Genomic DNA, 26,182 nt, shown 5'->3' with positions numbered 1-26,182 from the left:
TACACAAATAAAGAGCCTGATATATAATATTCCACTTATTAATTGATGTAATTAATAATTGAAAATTAATTTATAACATTATTAAAAAAATTATCTTTTAAAATTATAAAAAATTAAATTATTTTTTATATAAATTTTAATTAAAAGATGAGTCCGTAAAATAAGGTAGCACACAGAAAATGTCAACATGTCTTACGAAATTAGTGGCTGGCTAGTGGATCTATCCACTTTGTCACCCTTTTGGTTTCAAATAAATTTTAATTAATAATGAAAAAAAATATTAGAAAGAGAATGTAAATTAAAGTTATTCTCTCTTTTCTTAAATTAGTCTAATTTTAATGGGACAAAAATTTATATTTTTTTAATTTACCCCTAACATTAATAAGATATATTTTTATTTTTTAATTAAATTATAATGTCAATAATCAAAGTAAAAATTCAAAAAGTTCTTATCGAGAGACTATGAAGCTTAGACACTCCTCCTAAATGGTGTGTTGGTGTCGGATACACATATCGGACACCGACACTCGTAGGACACGTATCCATAAAGTGTCTAATTCAAAAAATATTTGTTGGATTTCTGATAATTCTAGCACGATTCTAACATAATTTTAAAAGAAAAAAAATATTAATTTTTTAAAAATTCAAATTTATTGTATAAAATTTTATTATGATTATAAAAATAAGAAACAAATCATTTTGAACCAGTCATGAAAAAACATCTTTCTCCTCCACAAAAAATCTGGAACATATTTGTGCACATAAATCTTTATTGTCAATTTATATAATTCATATTTATATAATATATAAATTTGTGTCCTCGTGTCCTACATTTTAAAGATTATACATATCTTTGTGTCCGTGTCCGTGTTTGTGTCCGTATCCGTATCATATATGTGTTCGTATAAGTGTCCAAGCAAAATATTTTAAAGTAATTATTTTAAAATGGATCAAAACGTTTTTTTTTTTAGAAACAAGTATCTTCAATTTTAGAAACAATAAGACTTGTAACCTCTCTTCAACGTCTCCACAATTATAAGATTTATAAAATGAATTACTAAGTAATTAAAATTTTAACTTATATATTAAACGTAACTTAAAATGTTAACCTTTAATTATTATTTTTTAAACAATTCCTATTCAATATAAAAATTGAATTTTGCATGATTAAGCCTTCAAGACGTAGAAATAAACTAATTTTTTATCATAATTATTGCATTCCTACATAATGCATATTTATTATAATTTTTTTATAATTGATAGTATTAAAAATTTATATTGTAATGTTTCAAAATTTACAATGTAAGATTTTTTAAATACAAAGTATTAAATGATATTATTTTTAGATAATTTAATATTTTTTCCAAAATATTATAAGACCAACAAAAAAAGTAAAAAAAAAAAGTATTAAGAAAAAAAAATAAAAATAAATGCAATTTTATATATACGTAGGAAGAGATAAAAAGTTCTCTTCATTTGATTGGATGGGATAAGTATGAAAAAATATATTTTTTATAAATAAAAAATAAATTTGTACTTATATATATAGGATGAAAAAAAAATATCTTCTTTATTAGTAAAAATATTTAAAATAAATAAAAAAAGAAAAAAATTTACGAGAGGAAAAGTGAAAAGGAATTAATTGCGTTGAGAGAGAGAGAGGGTTTTGGAAAAAATTCGGAATTACTAAAGTTTTATTTTAGTGTTTAATTATAATTACTAAAGTTATTTATTTTATAATTATCTTTGTTTAACCTTATTATATTTATTTGTTTGTTAAGTTTATAATTATAATTATTTATTTAGTGTTTTTAATTTTATTTTAGTTATTTATTTGATTATTTTATAATTATATTTGGAAAATGAAGTGTTTCTAACTTCATTAAAATTTTATTTAATAATTATCAATGAAGTGTTTATGAGTCGTCTTACTTATTTACTTTCTTTCAATGTTCTTTCAATAATCAAGATATTACAAATTTTCATTAAATGGTTGATATTTTTATTGATTTTCTTCTTTGTTTTTTGAAAATATTCAAGTAATATATATAATATTGCTTAAGCGAAAAAAAGTCTATTCCTAGTTAGACAAAGTTGCTCAACCGAAAGTAACTCACTCAAACCACATATATAACTTATAATGTTAATATGTTGTGAATTTTATACATAAGTTTAATTAATTATATATTCATGATAATGATACTATTAATTATATACACATATAAGGTGAAATAGTGTGTGTCACCCGTAATATTATATATATATGTACACTTTTCTATGATAATAAAAAATAAAAAAGTAATTTACCTATTAAAATAAATTCTTTCATTAAGTTTATTAATAAAATAATTATAAAATAAATTGTTTTTATAATTTTATTATAGGTAATTTTTATTATAAATAGTTAATTGAATTTAAAAAAATAGTTACAAAATGTAAAGAATAAAATAATAAAATAAAATATATTAATAAAAATAAAATTTATTTAATTATTTTTATAGTAATTTATTTGGATAGTTTTTTCCATAAATATTTACAGTATAAAAATTTAAAAGAATCATATAGTAAAATTGATTGATACATTTACAGGAGTTAAAAGTCATTTTTAAAATAAGATTTTTTGTAAATTATTTCCCTTGCTAACTTGTAAATAATTTTATTATTTTATTTTTCCTAAGGTGTTTAGAAAATTCTTAGGAAAATGATTTGTTTGAGCAGTTTTCAAGCTGGTTTTTGTGGTATTGAAATGGTAAGTTGGTGAGAAGGAGTATAATGGTAAAAATAAAAGTGATTTTGAGATGAGTAAGAAACTGAATTTGGAAGGAAATTAGGGAGAAAAGGTAATATATATTTGGAAAGTTAGCATGAATGGACAATGATTTCCTCATCAACAACAACATCAACACGCAACAACATTACGAGGAACCACGCACAAACGTAAGACTACACTTTCATCACACAAGATTACATTCACCTATATAACTTATATTAAATATTATAATATTTAATTTTTTATAAATTTAAGTTTTTTTTTTAATTTAGTTTTGGATTTAAAGCTTTTATTGCATAGGTTATATATAAAATTTTCAATTGATACGAAATTGTTTGATATGTTATATATATATATATATATATATATATATATATATATATTGAGGTAATTTATATATTTTAGAATATGTCAAAATAAATTATTTGATTGTGTTATTTCGTTTTAATAAAATATAAATAACTATAATGATATAAAACTAAATTTGTCTAGGAAGACAGGAAAAGACAAAAAATTGTTTTATCTTTTTGTCAAAAATTATTTTTACGAAAATTATGAATTTCAAATTTTTCAAAAAGCTTTGGAAATATCTAAAGAAACAACACTCTGGTAGTGAAAGATTCATAGATATACAAGCTATGAAGTTCGGGAACTCCTCTTAAATGGTGTGTCGGTGTCGGATACTCGTATTAAACATCGACACTCATATGACACTTGTAGGACACGTATCCGTAAAGTGTCAAATTCAAAAAGTATTTGTTGGATTTCTGACAATTCTATTACAATTCTAACACAATTTTAAAAAGAAAAAATACATTAATTTTCTAAAAAAACTCAAACTTATTGTATAAATTTTTATTATGATTATAAAAATAAAAAACAAATCCTTGTGAACCATGAAAAACATCTTTCAACTCCAAAAAATAATCTAGAACATAATTGTGCACGTAAATCTTTATTGTCAATTTATATAATTCATAATATAGATTCATGTTTCTGTGTCCTACATTTTAGAAATTATACGTATTTTTGCGTCCGGATCTGTAATACATAGCATCAAAGTGCTCAACTTAGTTAAAGAAGTGTAGAGAATAAATGAAATAAAAATAATTAAAAGATATATTCATCTGCTCATGAGTATAGACAATGAATTGCCATGTGATCTAGAGAAATGAGTAAAAAATCCAACTAACATGTCCCACATTGCAAAAAAGAGAAATCATAAAAAAAAATAATGGAGGTTGGATGTTAAGTGTGAAAAATACAGTGATTAACACATGTAGATTGAATATGCAAGTCTAAAAAATCAGAATAGACAAACATAAATGACCAGTCTAAATCAGACAAACAAACACAACATATGACCAATAAAAAAATTTAACAAAACTACCATTTCTAAACTGAAAATTAAAAATAATGATTTCATCTCAATTAAAAGGATAGTTTAACAAAACCATCACACTGAAAATGAAAAATGGTCATTTCATCCAATTATAGGTCATTGTTATTGTAAACTTGACAGATTTAAAGTATATCTCTAATATTTGATAGGTAATTGTTATGAAAACTTAACATTTGAAATATATCTCTTAAGTGTCTAACGTTTGACCAAAAATTTTTCTATTGTTGCACAACTTAAATTACTTCAAAGTCATATTTGAAGACATACTTAAAAAAAACAGTCAACACATGTTCTTAACTTCATTGGGAACAAGGTTCTTGCCGAAGAGCAATGCTCCAAAATTCACATTTTTAGCCTAAAAAAAGTGATGATGGTCCAAGCATTATAGAGTCACCAGGCCATTCTGAGCTATGAGTGCAGCAGCCGGTGATCCCTCCACTGTTGGGAGTGGGAGGTGGTCGCTGCTCTGTGAAACCAGCCTCACGCTGTGCCCTCCACTCTAAGAGCCAAGAGACCTTAGTCTTCACCAAGGTCACCAGACTCAACTCTCAACTTGGAATGGGCAGGCCAGCATATTGCAAACACAGCCCAACCCAGCAAGTCTGAATGTTGTTCCATCACATTGATGCTCCCACTTGGGTCACAAGCTGGAGTAACCCAGCTCAGCGATCCGACACCTTGTCAGTCTGATGTGGGAGCATCAATGTGATATAATTAGCATAAAGTTGGAGTAAAGCTATAAAGACACTTTGGTTTTATTTTCTTTCTGATGTGGGATATAATTAGCATAAAGTTTGCTGTGGAACTAACCATTCAATTTTGAAAAATGTTTTTTTACATTTGTATGAAATATAGGGTAGTTGGATGTATTTGAGGAAGACAAGATCTTAATTTGTATCCTAAGATCTGGTACAAAGTGATTAAATGTTTGAAACTGTTAAAATACTGTATATGGCAGTTACCATTTCATTTCATAATAAGATGAATTCTTCTGATACAAGTAAAGAATTACGGATAGAAACTTTTATGATGTTTCCATGTCGGAGATTTTGACGCCCTTATATGCAATACACACTGAACATATTCAATATTTATGCATCATGCCAAACATTCTGCATAGATATATATGTCATGCACATTGAACTTTTAATATTTATGCACAATGTCAAACTAGCACTCTTTGAACATTCCATAAATTGGTGCATTTCTTAAAAAACATTTTCGAGCAAATGGGTTATCAGAAACTATTTGAATGGGTTTTTAAAGACTATCACTTAATATCATAAACTAATTGAAATATAAGAACCATACAGAAATAATGGCAAAATATAAACCCAAGATTATAAGAAATTGATCTGATCGTATTGGAGACACTAATTTTGTAAGCAATAAAAATAAAAAATAATAAAAAATTGAACTGATATTAGTGGGATGCACAAGACTCTTGCAACAGTGCAAAACAAGAGCCATGCATAAGAGTCCCAATAGCAAGCTATTGTAATGGACACTTTCCCTCAAAAAATAAATTTAATATCGTGTGAATCAATGATTCACATATCAGATATTAAACTGATAAGAACAGATACTACACTTGATCTTAGCCAAAAGGCCGAGAAAGGTATGATTTGTATCATGGAAGTATTCTGTTCTTATACTGTGAGCTTCATCTTCTTGACAGACTCCTGACAAATGTGGAACTCTGTCAGTTGAATAGGATGCTTCAAGAATGTGGGAAGGTAGAAATAACTTTATAAACTTCCATACATTTTAAGTTTGATTATGAATGCTTCAACATTTGTAGAAGACAGCTTTCATCCAACAATTCAGCCACAGACAGAAATATGACAAACTTGAAGATGTTTGTTGAGTCTCATGTGACTAGTGATGAAGAGTTTGTTAATATAGCTAGAATGTACAATTCTACTGTCACAGTTTTGTTGATTTCTTATGCTGTGTTTGAAGTTTAGAGAAGAATGAATTTGGTGAAAAGTCCAATAATCAGTCATGGTAATTCATGTCTTTGGAAAAAAAGTGTTATTTTACTTTTCTAACATCATCGAGATTTGAGTAATTAATTTTTTAAAAATGAAATTGCAATGGCTAAAAGGTTTACGTAACTTGTTCTCTCTGCAGCTACTCATTAATGAGATGATAATATAAAAAAAGAGTATCTTCCAGCAATTTAAAACCAGCCTCACACTTTGCCCTCGACTTTAAAACTTGCTGAATTTGAAGAAGCTGAAAGTGATGAGAAGTGGATTAACACTATGAAGAAAGAATTAAACATGATAGAAAAAAAAATGACACATGAGAGTCAGTAAATAATCTAAACACAAACAATGAGTAAAATGAGTTTATAGAATTAAACTAAATGCAAATGGTTTTATAAATAAACACAAATCCAATTGATATGTATTTTGAGATTTATATTTATTGTAATTGTTATCATTCTTTTTCACAAGTACTTCTCATTATTCACTCATTCTGATGTTCTGCGGAAACATTGTAGCTTTCAAATGGAACAGTTTTTTTTCCTTCAATGTAATATTTATCTTCGATTTTTCATACCTTTTTTATTCAAACTTTGACTTATAGTTGAATTTCACTTTTCATATGGAATTGGCATAATATGCAGCTTTCACAGTGATATATTAGATTTGGAATTTGAAATTGGATTTGTAATTTCATTAGGATTTTGAATTGAATTTGATTAACAGGTCTTACCATTGAAATTGGATTTTTATTTGAAATTATTGAAATTGAATTTTATCTCAAATTAGAATTTCAACTACAATTGAACTACTATGTTACAATTCTAGCAATGTTCAATTCAGATTCATCATTATTGAAAACACAAGCAACAAATATAACTTTAAGCAGTTAAATTTTTTTCTCCATCTCTTTTTCTTTCTTCTTTTGTAGAGATTCACAAGTTGTGGTCAAATTACTAATGAAAAATATATTATTCACGTAAAAGAGAAAAACTAAATAGAGAAAGGTTGAAGGAAAAATTTAAAAATTTATTGAGTACACACAACATTACCTCAGGGGCTATATTTAAAAGGGTCAAGACAACCTCTTAAAAGGTGAAGAGAAACTTTAACCTAATCTTTTCAAGCCAGATCTTATGAAACAACATATATTGAAGGTTACCTGAAGTACATACACAGAATGGTTCTTTCAAACTAACTGTATAGCATCTCCCTCCCATTACAAGTAATGACAAAGTGCCCCCTGTTGCAACTCACCTGCAATTTGGCACCCTGGACAGAGATAATACTGACATTTATGCTTCCTTTTTTCCAGCTGTGAGAACATAACTGACAAAAAAGACTGTGAGTATAGTAATAAGTACATTGCTGTTTCATTATCTTTGAGAAACAAGTATCTAACATTGTCCTTACCAGTGTAGACAATTAAAAACAATTCTAAGGAGAGAGGGGAAAGAGCCAACAAGATAAACACTTTTACACAAATTATCAAACGGTTTGCATAAAATATCCTTACACAAATTGTTAAACTGTTTTGGGTGGGCTGCACAGACTCCTGCTATAGTGCAAAACAAGAGTCATGCATAAGAGTCTCAATAGCAAGCTATTGTAATGGACACTCTCCCTCAAAAGATTAATTTAATACCGTGTGAACCAATGGTCCACATATCAGATATTAAACTGATAAGAACAGATACTACACTTGATCTTAGCCAAAAGGCCGAGAAAGGTATGATTCTAACATTGTAAGTGTTGAGCTTTTATTGTCTCAACCCCAGTTACTTGTCAGAGTCCTGACAAATGTGGGACCTGGGAGATGGTTGAAACACTTCAAACACAGTCACCTGATAACTTGTTTGAATATCACAAAGTATGGATGAAATGTCTTGACTCAATCCTAAGAGGGAAGATAGAATCCAAATTACATCTCTAACATAACCACTTAAAAAAGACTTATTAGTTTAGCTGTGTTATTCAAATTTTATATAGAACACTAATAATTATAGATAAAACTTGTTATATGGAACATAAAGGGAGTTTATTCACCCCTGTGATTGTTGTAAGGATTGAGAAATATTAAATTAAGTTTTCTTTTAAGAAAAGATTTTTTTTCTTTTTTTTTTGTAGGTGGCATATATGTGAAATTTCTCATTTTAAAAATTAAAAAATAAATATACTTATATATTTAGTAATTAAATAAAAATATGGATAAATAAAGTTTTGTGAGACTGATGCAGTTCAAGTATAAAATTCAATTATCTTATGCAATTAAAAGATATGAGCATTTATCATCACAAAGACAATAAATAGCATAGGTAGTGAAGGGGTATATTCGCTCTCCCTCCAATCACAAATGCAATATTACTCTTTGATTACATTCGAAAATATTTTTATGACACTAAAGTAGGAGCTTTTTGTTGCTTTTTGTTTTCCCAATCAAGTTTTTCAATATGTGATAATATAGTTATGTAAATTTTTTATTTCTGCAATTCAGTTTTTAATTGGGACGGAAGGGTTTGCTTTTATTGAAGTAAACATCATGGACACAATATGTTGAGTCCAAATTAATATGGTATCCCGAAAGATTTGTTGACAAAAAACTATGTTGTACATCAATTTTCTTTATTTCCTATTGACTTCGAAATATATTAAAAGATGCACGTATTCTCCATTGGCACCCTCCATCATGATGTATGCACCGAGTCACATATCTGTCTGGCTTAGATTCCATGACAACAAATTTGTAACCATTGTTTATGTGGTATTGTTTTATGACATTCAATGTCGCCTCCTTTGACATGAAAGACATGTGTTCATTGAGGTCGCAGTCAATGTTATGTACGGATTGACTGTCAAACGGAATATATTGTGAAGAAGATCTCTTGAACTGATCTTCATCATCCAAATCGAAGTCGTAGTTCTCTCCATCTTCACCTCTTATTATTGTTTCTTCATGTTGGCTTAGTGATGTTCTACTGACATTCCACGTGTCCATCTGCATTTTAAAAAAATAACATTACCTTATACAAATATATATATATATATATGTGTGTGTGTGTGTCTTGCCTAAATAAGAGGAAAGAAGATGATAAACAAAAATGATATAGAAAGTCTACATTATCTTTGTGATTTTTGTTTGAACTTTACATTGGAAGGAGAAAATAATGTATCCCACAAACATTCTCTTCAAAAAAAATTTTCGCGGATACAACAAAGAGAGATATTGAAGTAGAACAAATGATAGGTACAAGGCTTCATTGCTCTCTTATTATATAACAAAAATTGTTTCTAAATTGAATATAATTTAACATAATTATTTCAACTTTTATTCATTATGACAAGTCAAATCTCTCAGCTAATCTACGAATGTGCCATTTTTTTTAATGTATAGAAAACTATTACGCATGATACACTTTGTTTCACTTATTTTTTTCTCAGTTCATAACAAAGAAGTTGTCTTCATTGTTGGCAACTTTGCATGGGCACCAAATGAAGAAGCTTCACACATTGTTGGGAACTTCTATTCAAACAGCGTGCACCCCTTTATTTTCTCACATGGCGTTCTTTCTTTCTCACATCACATGCGTACAACAATTGTTACTTGCTCAGATTTCTTTCCTCACATGGCTACAACAATTCTTAATTTGGTGATATGGGTACAACAATTGAGTAAAAATGCTTAGAGATTCTCTGTCACACAAAGTTTGAATTCAAACTTAATATTCATTGGTGTGGGTGGAGGTTGCAATTGTATTCACAAATCCTATTTAAATAGACCCTTACTCTCCTCACATTCAACCACACTGAGTTGGAATGTTTCTTTAGTTATGCCAAAAAATCTTGAAGTGCTTAGACGTGTCAATTTACCTTCAAAGGTAATTTCTCTTTTTACATATTTAGTATGATATTGTCATTTAATTTTATATTATATTATATATAAATATTTTTATATTTTTCTATTACTTATGAATATTCTATATTATATTATATATGATTTTTTTTAAGATATTATGAATATTTTTCTATTATATTTATTTTAGTCTTATGAATATTTTGGTGTTATATTATATATGAATATTTTGATATTATATTATTACTTATGAATATTTGATATTATATTATATATGAATATTCTTTTAACATCTTATGAATATTTTTCTATTATATTTTTTTTAGTATTGTGAATATTTTGCCGTGATATTTAATATGAATATTTTTATATTATATTATATATGACTATTTTTATATTATATTATTACTTATAAATATTTTTATATTATATAGCATGAATATTTTTTTTGTCTTATGAATATTTATATATTATATTATTATATAACATGAATATTTTAATTATAATTTTCAGGATTCATCTTATTAGAATTTCATAGTATCTCATCACCTTTCCGCGAATATGTTCCTATTGCGATCCAAAGATAAACATGTTACTAAAGATCTATGGGAAGGTAATGAAAGACTATTGAGACCCAGAAGACATGCAATCTGGGTACTAAAGCATGAGGATATAGTTGACCAGCGAGTCAAACACTTAATTGATCATTCTAGTTCTAGACATTTGTTACAATTTACGAACATTGACTTCAACCAACTATTGCTTACAACATTAGTAGAAAGGTAGAGAATAGAGACTCATACCTTTTACTTTCCTCTCGATGAAACAATTGTTACATTGGAAGATACGAATTGGTATTGGGTCTACCTATTGATGGAGAGACTGTCACCGGGATTACTAGTGGTGATTTAGTATCTTTGTGTGAGCAGTTGCTCGGATTTATACCACTCGCTATAGCTATGAAAGGAAATGCAATTAATTTGTCTTGACTTAACAACACTTTTCAGGAACTGCCACATCATGCAACCGAAGATGTTATTGCTCAACATGCTCGAGCCCACATATTAACACTTATTGGAAGCATATTGATGCTTGATTCTTCGAGTAGTAAGGTACATTTAATGTATCTATTATTGTTGGCTGACTTGAACAACGTCAGAAATTATAGTTGGGAGTCAGCTGTATTGGCTTCTTTGTATCGTGTGCTCGATCACGAAATAGACTTAAATCAGGATGATATTGGAGGTTGCACGCTGCTTTTATAGTGTTGGGCATGGGAACGCCTAACATGCATTTCTCCACAACTTCATATCCATTAACTGATGAAGAAGAACAAGGCATTGGTTTCCCACTTGGGAAAATATATGTTACTTTTGTATTAATTTTCGAGACAAAAAAACAAAGTTCAACTCAAGTAATTAAAAAAATGGCAAATTAATAGATTTAATTGATGTTGTCTACACCATTGACAACTTTGACTCAAAAATGCCCATTTCCATAATTTTTTCTACATTTGCCCATTTGTGTAATTTTCAAAATGGATTACACCATTTTGGTAAAATTTCTCAAATTGTCATGATCAATCTAACAATATAACAAGCTTCCATAGGAATTAGATCACATAAATTTTTTTCTCATAGAGTCATACAAAAAGTGTCACTTCACTTTCACTTGTTGATTCACAACCATACTCCCATCTTCATTAATCCAATAAAGTTTGTAAGATTTTATATAGGAAAATGGAGTAAAGTTCAACATTTGAACCAACCTAGTACTACAAAAGTTATAGCATAGTCCACTATCCAGAATGAGAGAAGATGGCATGGTAGAAATTTTACATTTTGTTTAAAAAATGTTCTCTTTTTAGGATGGACTAGGTTGACTAGAAATGAAGAAGTTTCGCAGTACAAGTAGTTTCTTGATGCAATCATGAGAATTCGATTTATCATATGCAAAACTGGCTTTGAGAATGGAAACAACTGAAATAAAATATTATTTCACTAATACAAAATATAAAAACAACGACATTTTATTTAATGCGTTTTTACTGTCAGACACTGTCATTCAAAACGCGATGACATTTTTTAAATTAACTTCATTTAAGAATGCGACTATTTGTTATAACCGCATTTTAAACAAAGTGTTTTATTTTAAGAATGTGGCTATTACAAATAGTCGCATTCTTAAATAAAGCGCTTTATTTAAGAATGCAATTTTACCTCATAGTCGCATTCTTAAAACAAAGCGCTATGTTTGAGAATGCGGCTAGAAAGTCGTAGTTTTAAAGTGAAAATAGCCGCCCTCTTTTAACCTTTATGCACCAGTGATGAAATAAGTCCAACAAAAATAAATAGATTTAAATTGAGAAAATTCATAATTAACTTATAATTTCTAATTCGCATGTTCATTTAATTAATTAATTTTTTATTATTTTCTTTTTCAAAAAATGTTTTATATTAAAATTTATCCCTTCTACTTTTTTTTATTTATGTATAACTACATTTGTACATTTAATTTAATGAAAATGTTGTTTATTTTGCAACAACAACGTCAAAAACCAAGTCATAAAAAAAAGCAAGTTGTTTCTACCAATGCCACATTATTACAATTTGATGTGGCCATATGTCCAGAGTAGAGTATGTATTAATGAGGGGAAACATGGTGTTTATAAATTTATGGATCCCCAGTTAATTAATCCCTTGGGAAATAAAAAGTTGAAATTCACACATTTATACATAAGCAGCTGCTTAGTTACAATAGAGAAACAAATATATTTACACCATATGTTAATGAGTAAGTGCAGTTTTTAAGTCATCAATTATTAGTACGTAATCATTTATAGTTATAGTAATAATTTTTTTTAATACAGGCATTGCTAGTAATTACTTGTGATATTCTTAACTAATAAAACTGTTGCGTGATCCCGCACACTGTTGCGTGGACCCGTGTATCTCAAACAAATAGTACATTAATAATGGCATTATCAACTTACGAATGCATATTACTTAAGCATCCTTAACGAGTGTTTTTCTTTATTATTATTAGTTCCTACATATGATATAACATTCTGAGGGTCAACCAAGCACAAGGTCCCTGAAGCTAACATTTTTGTAATTTTCATTAAATAATTTTGTATTTTTTTTTGTTTGTAAAATAAATATTTTCATTAAGTTGGTAATTAATATTGAATTGTAGTGTAATAAACGAATGAAAGAGTATGAGTGTGACTATTATGTAAATCGACGACGATTGTAAGTCAGTATTCAAAGATATTGGGACTATTTCTTTATATCATAAACTTTGTTTATTTTATGCTCTAATTTTAACTTATTATGTGTTGTAGTATTTTATGAATAGTCAATCATTGATAGTCATGAGTTGCAGAGTATTACCTTGGATTACAGAGGAGAGTGCTGAGGCAGTTGCAGAACTGAAACGAACAAATGGACCTGCCATTGCAAAGGAAGCCAAGCAGCAATTTCTGCATCTACTCATTGCAAATGAGTGAAAATAATTGAAAATGAATGAAATATTTGTATACTTACATAATTGATATGAATGAAAATAAATAAATATTATCACAAATCTTTCTCTCCTTTTTTTATCATAGTAAAGGGACAGTCCTCCTTCACCCATATCACATTAGAAGGACAGCATTGTTCATGCAGCAGGTATCAGTTTCAGTATTTTAACCATCTCCAGATCCCACATTAGTCAGAACTCTGACAAGTATCTGGAACTCACAAAATAAGAACTCAACACTTACACTGTTGAAATCATACCTTTCTCGGCCTTTTGGCTAAGATCAAGTGTAGTATCTGTTCTTATCAGTTTAATATCTGATATATGAACCATTGGTTCATACGATATTAAATTTATTTGTTTCTGAGAGAGGGTCAACTGCAGTGGCTTGCTACTGAGGCTCTCAGGCATCGCTCTTGTTTTGCACTACTGCAAGAGAATGGTGCATCTCACTCAAAACAGTTCAATTTTCTTTTTATTTTGGTATGATGGATTTTGTGTTGTGTTATTTATGTTTATTACCATCTACTCTTAAATCTCTATTTATATAATCACTGATTATACACCCCTTCAATCAAATTTTAGATTTTCACTAAAATCAGTGGTTGAACCTTTAAAATAGGTGTATTACACAAGACTAAGACTATGTAAAGAAGTTGACACCTCCCACTGGACTGCACTGTGAGCTCTTTAGGTCCCTAATGGCCTGGTGAGCCTAGTTTGTTGGACTACACTTTTTTTTCAAAATCTGATAATTTTACTTTGAACAGATTTGTAGAACTTTTACCAAAAAAGAATAAAACTTAATATGAATCTAGCTGGGGTTTGGATACTTTGTCTACATATATATGAATTTGATACATGCCACTATCAATTCACTATACTTTGAATGCTTAGTGGTAGTGAATTCTATATCTTTTTCTAGCTGTATTAGAAGAAGGGGTTCGTTTGATTAAAAGTCTTCCATTCTATGTGGTGTGCTCTCTTCATTCATCAGGCTCAACATATTTCTATGTTCCTTCCTAATTATACAATGTGAAATCTGAGAAAATTGCATTGTTGTCCTTCTCATCTTTTTGTAATCTTATTGAACAACAATATGGTCTCAAGAAGCTGCATTGACATTGTTACAAAATAACTATCATGAATTAAATTTTTGTTTAGAACATTTCACAACTTCAACCTTGTCATGTTCTGTTACTTATTTGTTTAAAAAGACTCACTCCTTCAATTTTGAGCATTCAAAATCAAACTTCAGAGACTATGAAAAGAAACAAACAACATAATATGATAGTACACATAACAAGTTCAAGTAAACTATTGGAAGACGAATATACTCACTTCTCAGTGTCAAATTTGAACATTGATTTAATTCTAAAATTATTTTGTACTCTAGAATTCCTGAAGCATCTAAATCAAGGAACATGTGAACTATTTAACTAATGGGCTCTTTAGCATGTAGCATCAATCCCTTTAAAAACAGTTTAACTATAGTAGTTGATTATTGACCTTGCCCTAATGCAAAAGTGTGTTGCATTCTTCTTAATATAGTTTAACTATAATAATTTATTACTGACTTGGGAAGGTTACATGTTTTTTCCTTTTTACTATTACTGTGTTGAATTTAGAGCTTAGTTATATTATAGAATTCATCATACTATAAGATACTTTGTAAAACAGAAATATGAAGAAAGAACTTACAAAAATTTTAACAGGTTCAAACATTTAACTATTTTATACTACATTATTAGTGAGACTGGTTTCACAACTGTGGAGGGATCACTGCTGCAGAGCCTGGTGAGGCTGGTCTGCCATCACTTTTTTTTTGTCAAAATCTTTTTGGAATGGTAAAGGTCTTCACAGATCAGAAGAAAAAGGGTTAAATTGATTTACAAATTGCTGGAGGATGTTTTGCCTGATGCCAAGTACATGAATTACCATGAATAACTACTTCTAGCTATGTTAACAAACTCTTCATCACTACTAGTGACATGAGGCTCTTCGTTTGATTGCAAGTCTTCCATCCTAGAGGTGTGTCTGTTCTTTTGATTGCAAATCTTCCATCATGTGAGGTGTGCCTGTTCTTATGCATGAGGCTCAATATCTTTCTACAGTTCCTCCTCACATAAACATGTGAACTATGAGAAAACAGGATTGTGGTCATTTTCATTTCTTTCCCTTTTATATTAAACACATTGTTACAAATAACTGGCATGACTTTTTCTTTGTTATGAGAAAATATTAAACTAACAGGTTCAAGTTTGTCATGTTTCTGTATTGGATTTGTTAGACGAAAGCTGTCTCCTACCCAGACATTCAAAATGAAACTTAAAACTGTATGGAAGTATATAAAATTATTTTTATCCTTATTCAACTGACAAAGTTCCACATTTGTCAGGACTCTGTGAAGAAGATGAAGCTCATAATTTAAAACCAAAATACTCACCTCAAACAAATCATACCTTTCTCGGCCTTTTGGCTAAGATCAAGTGTAGTATCTGTTCTTATCAGTTTAATATCTGATATGTGGATCATTGATTCACACGATATTAAATTTATTTTTTGAGGGAGAGTGTCCATCACAATAGCTTGCTATTGGGACTCTCTGGCATTTCTCTTGTCCTGCACTACTGCAAGAGTCTGATGCATCCCGCTACAAACAAGTTTAGAATTTTTAGATTGGGATTCTTTCATTCTACAATTTATACTACATGTGAAGAAGTAAATGTCCTCAAGGGCTTATGTACACTTTTGAAATTATAGTTATTAATAGCGTGATTAGGTTAGTAACATTTTGATTTGGAGGAAAATGTGGATTAGGAACAATAATAAAGTTTTTAGAAGTAGTTTTTGCATTGGTACAGATCAACACATGGTTATGGATAATCAACAATTATAGAATTTAGATTACCCTAAACCCCCCTGATATAGGGTACAATCCAGAGCATATAAAGAAATAATATTGACTGGACTTGCATATAAACTTACATACATATAATCATCTTATTGTACATATATAATCATTTTAGAGGAGATTTTATCATTGCGGTATCTAGACTTAAAACATACTCATTTTACTTTATACTTGTATACAATTCTTTTTAGTTCACATCATCCAAATATATTTATTAAGAATTAAAATAAATTATTTGTAAATATAAAGTTCATAACATGGTCTTTTTTGGTGTAAAAGCATGATCATTGTTTGGTAGATACCAACACTATAACTATTTTAGGATATGTTTAGAGTCTAGTTTGTAGTTTAAACAGAAATTTTCTTTGTTCAATGCAGCAAACAGAGAAGAAAAAACAGATGAAGAACTCGTTTGCAACTGAACTAAACTAAGTTCCAAACACATACTTGCTCACTTGAATGAAATACTAATAAAGAGAACCAACTAACAACAGCTTAATTTTTATAACTCATTACTTTTAATATTACTATTTGTTTTTAAATAATGTGAGAGGCATCAACCAGACAGTAATATCCACATGATTTCATCATCAATTCAAATAAAACTTCCTTACTACACAGCAAAACATTATAGCACCAAATCTTCAATTCAAATCAAACTTCCTTATTACAGCAAAACATTATAGAACCCCTCTCTCATATTAATTAACAAATATGTGATACATACAAGACCATTATATTAATTAATATTTGATACATTATGATAGCTTTGGGAACTAGAGCTACACAAAAAACATCAATAAAACAATCGACACAAACATTGAACAGAAATTAAACAAATTATATATCTTAACACGGTTTGACAACTTAAACAATAAAACTATTGTTTGTGGCTAAACTTAGTTAAGAGATCAGTGAAAACAGAATCACAAGGGAGTTTGAGTCATATGGTCCAATCAAACGAGTAGGTATTTTGATATCCCCCAAGTGTATTTGGTAAGAGCTCATTCATAGTTTCTTAGTTAGTTATGTCTTCTGTTTTCATAAGTTATGTATTAGAGCTCATTCAAAATGTCTTTCTCAGTTACATAATTCTGCATGCATATCTATCTATATATACCTTGAACAACAAAATACAAACTATTTTCATAATATTGTTTAGAATTAAATATTCATATTGATTAGTCTTGTGGTTTACCAGCTATTAATTTCATGGTATAATTATCCGGAGAATGTGATTTTGTACTGTGTACATCAGTAAACCAAATGGTTATCATTACTAACTTGATTGTTGAACTGTATAGCTTGTCATGCATAACTATTATCCTTTTCTGTCCAAAGATTTTAGGATACAAATTAAGCTTCTTCCTGATTAAATATATCATCAATGATGGTAAAATAGATTATTAGAGAAAATTTATATATGTCTTGATGGTTAGTTGGTTTTGATTGTTTTTTTGGCATAACTATTGGTTGGCTTATTTCTACTGTAAATAATGTAAAGAGATTCTTTTAAAAATCACACCCCAGGTCATGATCTATGCGAGTTACAAGTATCATAGAGTCAATCGTATCTGCCACTAATATCAGCCTTACTTTCAAAATAGTTTCTGATATGGTTGTTAAGGAGAGTGACTTCCTTGCCACCCTAGATTTTGTGTCTATCAATATATGCAAAAGAAAACTGCACCAAAATCCTGCAATGCCTCAAACTCTTTCTCCAAACACGCACAACTGTTCTTTATATAAAATCTTAATATAAACTGAAAAGAAACCCTGCATATGATCTTCTCCCAGGTCCCACATTAGTCAGGACTCTGACAAGTATCCGGAGCTCAGAAAATAAAAACTCAGCACTTTCAATGTTTAAAGTATACCTTTCTCGGCCTTTTGGCTAAGATCAAGTGTAGTATCTGTTCTTATCAGTTTAATATCTGATATGTGGATCATTGATTCACACGATATTAAATTTATTTTTTGAGGGAGAGTGTCCATTACAATAGCTTGCTATTGGGACTCTCAGGCATTGCTCTTGTTATGCACTACTGCAAGAGTCTGATGCATCCCACTCTAAACAAGTTTTGAATTTTTACCTATTGGTTCTTTTGTCTTACAGTTTACACTATGTGAAGAAAATTTCAATCAAATCAAGGTCTAATGTACACTTTTGAAATTATAGATATGAATAGTGTGTTCTTGTTATTTGTAATTGTTGTTTTCGTATTCAGTTTACCTTAATCCCTGCTGATGTAGGATTGGATATCACTTTTGCTGCTGAACTACTCTTCCACTGTGTGATCTTGTAATAGTTCGATCTATTTAATTTAATTTATTATTTATTGTTAATAAAAAATATACTCATTTAAATATGTTTTCAATGTATTTATTACCAATATTCAATTATATATACCTACAATGTATTTATTACTATTCTCACAGGCTTTTTTTCACTTATGTACCTATAATTTCTCTGTCAAGGATGTCAGATGGCCGAGGTGAGTTACAACAAGTGGGGACATTATGATGATGGAACACCACTGTGGCTGCAATTACTTATATTAAACTCAATAATCAATGCGTGGAATAAAATCCAACTTTGTCCTTACTTCAAATGGTAGGGAGAGGGTGTCTAGCTAGATACAAATAGTTTGAAAAAGCCATTCTGTGTGAGTAGTTCAGATAACCTGAATTATATGTTGTTTCATATATTGCCTTGAACATTTCAGATTTCAACTTGCACTATTAGAGCTACCCTCTTGGTGTTAATTCTTTATAAAACAACACATTTATAATAAAATTAAACTATCATAGTGGATACAAATTACTTGTAGTCATTTACTGTCAGAAAAATGAATGAGCTGGGATAAATCTTACTTTGATGCCATTTTCTGTCTCCACCAACAATCTTACTTTGATTCCAAAACATGTTTCCACAATCCACTTTTCTTTTTTTTCAACCTCCTCTTCCATTTTCTTAATAAGACTAAATTAAATGTTTGAATCTAATAACATGGTATGCAAGATGATCTCTCAAGAGATGATTTTACAGGTTCATGGAATTCTCCATGACAGCAAGAAAACTTAAAGAGAAAAAAGAGGGAGAACGAAGGGAAAATGGAAAGAAAAACAACAAACAGAGCACATGTATTATACATACAGAAAACATGAGCAAAAACCAATTGAAAACAAACTAACATAGCATGACTAACGAACCATCAAGATGGTCTAAACAATATGCTAACATGTTAGACGATCTGGTATAAAACAAGAGTTCTAGACTGTTTATCAAATAAAGGACTTGATGTTTAGATATTCTAAACAAAATATAGACTAGACGGTCTAACGAAGATCATCTACACAAATACTAGATGCTTTAGCAAAATAGTGACTACATAAGACTATGCCAGACAATCTAACATAATACTCTCTATATATAAAAGCAACACCCAAAACAAAACAAAGTGAGTGGCTATACTACAAACTTTATGATAATTACATCCCACATTCCAAAGAAAATGAAATAACAAATTCTTTATAACTTCACTGACAAGGCGTCAGACCGCTGAGCTGGGTTACTCCAGCTTGTGACCCAAGTGGGAGCATTACTGTGATGGAACAACACTAAGGCTTGCTGGGTTGGGCTGTGTTTGCAATATGTTGGCCTGCCCACTCCGAGTTGAGAGTTGAGTCTGGGGACTTTAGTGAAGGCTAAGGTCTCTTGGCTCTTAGAGTGGAGGGCACAGCGTGAGGCTGGCTTCACAGAGCAGCGACCTAAACCCACTCCCAACAGTGGGAGGGATCACAGGCTACTGCAACCTCAGTCCCTAATGGCCTTGTCAGCCTAGTCTGCTTGGACTATCACTTTTATTTTTATCACTGCTTTTGCATTATATTTACATAATGAAATATTTTATTTTTTTCTCTTAACTTATATCTGCCATATACAAGATAGACTCAATATAAGTATGGTTTCCTGCACCATTAGGCATTTTTCTGATTATAATTAAGTTTTGCACCAACCTTTTCAATATAAGAGAGGAGTTTACTCTAATTTTGTTTTCTATATTAAAAGTAGTTCAATATATGTATGATGGTGTCTTAATAATATATCTGATCTGTCTATTAATTAAATATGTATCAATATTTAAATATGATAAATTTTTATTTATTTTACACTGTTTTTATATATCTAAATAATTTTATTACATATACATATATAGGGAAGAGTGGATTCAGCTAATGCTCATGTGACCTCCAGCTACTTGACCTTCATTAATATTAACTAATAACATTTGTAATTAAACTTTATTTTAAAGTTTTGACTTTATGTTCTAAAAAATATTTTTTACATATATCTTTATTTCATTTTAGGAGAAAAATAAATATTTAAAAGTTAATTTAATTAAAAATAATTGTCTAAAGACAAACGTCGTAGAGTGATCTTTCCTTCACAAAATCTACTTCCGAATCCAAATTTTGTTTCGAAGACCATTTTTTTCTTAAAGGTTTTATCATGTGTTTTTAATAAATTATGGTGGTGACTCTTATGTCTTTTTCCGTAATTATTATCTTAATTGCTACATAAAAAAAAGTCATCTAAACAAATCGAGAGATTTCAATACATCAGACAAAAATCTAGTTGTATTTCCAACATATAAAGGCTTTATTTTAGAATTATTCTAATTGATATTTTTAATGATTTGTTAGCATAGATTTGGTCTTAATTTATGTAAATATTATGTACTTGCCATTATTAAGATATTACAGCAGATTTGTGCGAGATTTGTTAGATGATCGCAATGTGTATATATTTGACAACTTAATATTCAAATAGGCATATTAGCCCATACAATTTTAGCATGGTATCAGAGCTTGGTTTCTTATAAACATCACGTATAGGTAAACCTCCAATGTTAAAAGTGCAGATGATGGCAAGATGTCTCAGATTAGGAGAATTTGAAGACTCAAGAGGATGGTGTCAAGAAGGGTCCATCACCTTATGATTTGAATGCAAGTGACAATCCAGGGAATGTGATCACGCAAGTGTAATTGCATGGCGAAAACTGCGACGAATGGATGCGAGTAGTGAAGGTCTCACTACATGCCTGAAGAAAGTGGGGTTTCCTTGATAGAACCCATAAGATGCCAGAAGAGGACGCACCAGAGATGGAAGATTGGTGGACGGTTCAACCCATGCTTGTTTCTTGGATATTGAACACCATTGAGCCAAACTTGCGCTCTGCCATCATGTATGAAGAGAGAATGCGAAGGACCTTCAGGAGGACATCAAGAAGCGTTTTTCTATGGTGAATGGGCAATGAATTCAGCAACTAAAAGCTGAATTAGCGAAGCGCAAGCAACAAGGGACAACAATGGTTATGTACTGGAAAGATGAAGACCCTTTGGGATGAGTTGGCAAACTACGAACAAAATCCAAAGTACATGTGTGGAGGATGCAAGTGCAACATTGGATCGTGCTTAGAGAAGAGAAGGGAAGAAGAAAAAGTCCATATTTCCTTATGGGGTTGGATGATGTGGTTATGGGATGTGTGATCCAATTTTTTGGCCCCTGCCTTCACTCAATAGGGTGTACACAACCTTGGTGCAAGAAGAAAGGATGAAGATGATCACTGAAACAAAGGAAGAAAGAGAAGTCGTAATGGGACTCTCAATGCAAACAGGATATATATATGAAAAAATGGCAAATTGAATCGAAACAGCTCCTATGCTCACATTGTGGTAGATCATGACACAATGACAAGGGATGCTTTCAACTAGTTGGATATCCTGAATGGTAAGGTGACCACCCACACAATGAAGGAAGCAACAACATAAGCGCTCAGAAACAAGGGACACATGGGAGAAATGGGACAATGCGCGCAAATATTGTACATGTTAAAACTAAAACATGCAGTGAGCAAAAAGGAGAATCTCGCAGTGTGGTGATTGGAATTAGCAATGAGCATAGGTTGACATTGATTGAAACTCAAGGCCAACAAAGGCAACGAAATAGAAAAAATTACCGATAAGGAAAATTGCGTCTTTGTGGATTATTGATAATGGACCTTCTAACCATATGACAAGGAGCTTAAGGAATTGAAGGGAGCAACGCAATGTGAAAGCTTGTACAGTGGGATTGTCAAATGGGGTGGAAGTTCTTGCAAATACAAAATGAACAATGATCCTTGAAGGCGAGCTCAAACGGAAGAATGTGCTATACATGACAAAATTGAGATGCAATCTAATCTTAATGTTGCATCAATAGCTCATGAGCCTCTTTTGTGATAATTAGGTTGCTATACATATTTCTAAGAATATCGTCTTCCACAAATGAACCAAACACATTTTGTTTAACTACCATCTTGTTCGTGATGTCATCACTCAGAACCTCATCTTTCCATCTTATGTCTCCACTCATACTCAGTTGGCAGATATCTTCACTAAAGTGTTCGGATCTAAGAAGTTCGTTTTTCTACTGTCCAAGTTGGGCCTTCACAATTTGCATGCTCCAACTTAAGGGGGTAATGAGAGTTTCAAACATATCAAACACAAATCCAACTGTATCTCCAACATATGAAGGCTTTATTTTAGAATATTTTAATTGATATTTTTAATGATTTGTTAGCATAGATTTGGTATTAATTTATATAAATATTATGTACTAGCCATTATTAAGAGATTGCAACAGATTTGTGCGAGATTTTTTAGATGACCTCAATGTGTATATATTTGACAGCTTAATACTCAAACAGGTAGATTAACCCATCTTACATTTTTATTGATTTGTTAGCATATATTTGATCTTAATTTATGTAAATATTATGTACTAGTCAATAGATTTGTAGGAGATTTTAAAAGATAAAGTACAATCAAACATACAATATAATTAAGTATTTTCTTAAAGCCAAATAAATTTAATCAGAAAAATTAGTTTTCTAAAGTAAAATACACTATAAATATTTCACACTAAAGAAAACAATATACATAAGATTTTTAAAAAAAAGTGGTATAACAGATTTTTTATTTGTTATATAGATTCCAACAGTGAACAAGGTTAAATACAGCAAACAGCATTTTAAATTAAGATAAACAATGATTGCTAAAGTTCACTTAAAATATAGCAAACAACAAATATTAAATATAATAAACAACACACTTAAAATATAATTAAAATGATACTATCCAAATATTTTCCTCAAGAATTGTTGAACATAAGGCCCACATTCCTTAGAACTCTGACAATAACTGGAAGGCAGAATATAAAAGCAAAATACTTAGACAGTTGTAACCATACCTTTCTCGGCCTTTTGGCTAAGATCAAGTGTAGTATCTGTTCTTATCAGTTTAATATCTGATATGTGGATCATTGGTTCACACGATATTAAATTTATTTTTAAGGGAGGGGAACAATTGCGGTAGCTTGCTACTGAGTTCTTCAAGCATTGTCTTTGTTTGCACTACTGCAAAGACTGGTGCATCCCACTAAATCAGTTCAATTTCTTATTAATTTTGTATGGTTCTTATATTGCCTATAAAGTTACTGTATCCAACAAGATCAGTTAAAAATTCTATAACTTTATTCTTATATTTCTGTATAGCATAATTTCTTCGTTACTTCTGTTAGCTTACTTTCTGCATTATTTCTGTATAGCTTACTTTCTGCATTATTTCTGTATAGCTTAATTTCTGCATTATTTCTGTATAGCTTAATTTCTGCATTATTTCTGTATAGCTTAATTTCTGCATTATTTCTGTATAGCTTAATTTCTGCATTATTTCTGTATAGCTTAATTTCTGTATAAGCTTATATTTCTGCATTACTTCTGTATAAGCTTATATTTCTGCATTACTTCTGTATAAGCTTATATTTCTGCATTACTTCTGTATAGCTTAATTTCTGCATTACTTCTGTATAGCTTAATTTCTGCATTACTTCTGTATAGCTTAATTTCTGCATTACTTCTGTATAGCTTAATTTCTGCATTACTTCTGTATAACTTAATTTCTGCATTACTTCTTTATAGCTTTATTTCTGCATTACTTCTGTATAGCTTATATTTCTGCATTACTTCTGTATAGCTTATATTTCTGCATTACTTCTGTATAGCTTATATTTCTTTTATTGTAGTTAGTTATTTAACAAGGGTTATGTGATGTGTGTATAATTTGTACTTTGTTTTTTTGGTTAAGTTCATGATGTGTATTATTTATATTTTGCTATGTTTTTTTTTAATACACAACTTTCTATTGCATCCTTGTTTATACGTTTCTTTTCTTTTTTTCTAATTGTTCACTTATTGTTTTCCTCTATATCTCCAGACTAAAACAATGTAGGGATGTGACCACTTCCCACAAGATTTCAGGTTACAAAAATTATACAAAACAATTTCAAATAGTTTCTGTAACTTCTGAATGATACTAAGTAAAAGTCTTCTAAGGAACTAATTTGCTCAAAGAATCAGAATCTTGGGTTTTTAAAGAAATGCGCCAATTCTATGGAATGTTCAACTGTTTAACTGTTGCTTGACATTGTGCATAAATAATGAAAGTTCAATGTGTATGACATATATATCTATGCAGAATGTTTGGCATGATGCATAAATATTGAATATGTTCAGTGTGTATTGTATACGTCAAAATGTCTGACATGGAAAACATCATAAAAGTTTCTATCGGTAATTCTTTAGTTGTATCACAAGAATTCATCTTATTATGAAATGAAATGGTAATAAAGAAGACATTTTGAGAATACCAGAAAGTTACAGAGAATGCTGACATATACAATATTTTAACAGTTTCAAACATTTAATCACTTTGTACCAGATCTTAGGATACAAATTAAGATCTTGTCTTCCTCAAATACATCCAACTATTCTATAGTTCATAAAAATGTAAAAAAGTCATCTTTTCAAATTGGGTGGTTACACTGCAAACTTTATGCTAAATATATCCCACATCAGAAATAAAATGAAACAAAAGTGTCTTTATAAATTCTCTGACAAGGCGTCAGATCGCTGAGCTGGGTTACTCCAGCTTGTGACCCAAGTGGGAGCATCAATGTGATGGAACAACATTCAGACTTGCTGGGTTGGGCTGTGTTTGCAATATGCTGGCCTGCCCATTCCAAGTTGAGAGTTGAGTCTGGGGACTTTGGTGAAGGCTAAGGTCTCTTGGCTCTTAGAGTGGAGGGCACAGCGTGAGGCTGGTTTCACAGAGCAGCGACCACCTCCCATTCCCAACAGATAGTGGAAGGATCACAGGCTGCTGCATCCATTGCTCATAATGGCCTAGTGAGTCTATTCTGCTTGTGGACCATCATCACTTTTTTTTTAGCTTTACTTCTTCTGTCAATGTTTAAAAAGTAAGAATATTTAGCCTTAACATGCCTCTTATGTAAAGGTCCCTTTTCATCTTAGACAAGAACAATATTCGGAAGAATGTTTGCATCGGACAGCTAGAACTGATTTTCAAGTAATTTTTAGGATACAAGTGAAAATAGTGTAAACTACAAACTGAAATCTGAAAAGAACTATCAATTGATCTGCATAACTGCTGAAAACCCTCCCTCGTTGTCATCTAAACATCTTTTTTACAGTGAAGTCATCTTGAATTTTTTGCTCCTTCAACAAACTATCATACTTATCAGGATAAATGTAACTAAACTAAAAGTGTTCTTTGAAACATTCAAGTAGAACCCGTTTACTTTAGTTAGATGTATCCTGATAATTAAGAA

At 30.1% G+C, this 26,182-nt stretch overlaps 9 non-coding genes across 9 annotated transcripts; 6 read left to right on the top strand and 3 right to left on the bottom strand.

Annotated features, from left to right (window-relative positions):
- Positions 1 to 4,539: 4,539 nt before the first annotated feature.
- LOC150023356 (signal recognition particle RNA) lies at positions 4,540 to 4,839 on the bottom strand. Its single transcript, XR_016518003.1, has one exon.
- A 759-nt stretch (positions 4,840 to 5,598) lies between these two features.
- LOC137811511 (U2 spliceosomal RNA) lies at positions 5,599 to 5,794 on the bottom strand. The gene has a single exon (XR_011081093.1). It is a non-coding gene; the product is annotated as a U2 spliceosomal RNA (small nuclear RNA).
- A 1,907-nt stretch (positions 5,795 to 7,701) lies between these two features.
- Positions 7,702 to 7,896, bottom strand: LOC137811989 (U2 spliceosomal RNA). The gene has a single exon (XR_011081215.2). It is a non-coding gene; the product is annotated as a U2 spliceosomal RNA (small nuclear RNA).
- A 5,895-nt stretch (positions 7,897 to 13,791) lies between these two features.
- On the top strand, positions 13,792 to 13,988 carry LOC137811947 (U2 spliceosomal RNA). The gene has a single exon (XR_011081204.1). It is a non-coding gene; the product is annotated as a U2 spliceosomal RNA (small nuclear RNA).
- Positions 13,989 to 15,993: 2,005 nt separating this feature from the next.
- LOC137811900 (U2 spliceosomal RNA) lies at positions 15,994 to 16,189 on the top strand. The gene has a single exon (XR_011081193.1). It is a non-coding gene; the product is annotated as a U2 spliceosomal RNA (small nuclear RNA).
- Positions 16,190 to 18,322: 2,133 nt separating this feature from the next.
- LOC137812090 (U2 spliceosomal RNA) lies at positions 18,323 to 18,518 on the top strand. The gene has a single exon (XR_011081230.1). It is a non-coding gene; the product is annotated as a U2 spliceosomal RNA (small nuclear RNA).
- A 1,492-nt stretch (positions 18,519 to 20,010) lies between these two features.
- LOC150023355 (signal recognition particle RNA) lies at positions 20,011 to 20,315 on the top strand. The gene has a single exon (XR_016518019.1).
- Positions 20,316 to 23,739: 3,424 nt separating this feature from the next.
- Positions 23,740 to 23,932, top strand: LOC137811983 (U2 spliceosomal RNA). Its single transcript, XR_011081213.2, has one exon. It is a non-coding gene; the product is annotated as a U2 spliceosomal RNA (small nuclear RNA).
- Positions 23,933 to 25,462: 1,530 nt separating this feature from the next.
- LOC150023354 (signal recognition particle RNA) lies at positions 25,463 to 25,775 on the top strand. Its single transcript, XR_016518015.1, has one exon.
- Positions 25,776 to 26,182: the final 407 nt, after the last annotated feature.

The sequence above is a fragment of the Phaseolus vulgaris genome, chromosome 11 (genome assembly GCF_051622355.1).
Source record: "Phaseolus vulgaris cultivar YP4 chromosome 11, ASM5162235v1, whole genome shotgun sequence".
NCBI classification, from domain to species: domain Eukaryota; kingdom Viridiplantae; phylum Streptophyta; class Magnoliopsida; order Fabales; family Fabaceae; genus Phaseolus; species Phaseolus vulgaris.
The sequence above is the reverse complement of the archived record's forward strand: the minus strand, read 5'-3'. Positions and strand labels throughout refer to the sequence as shown.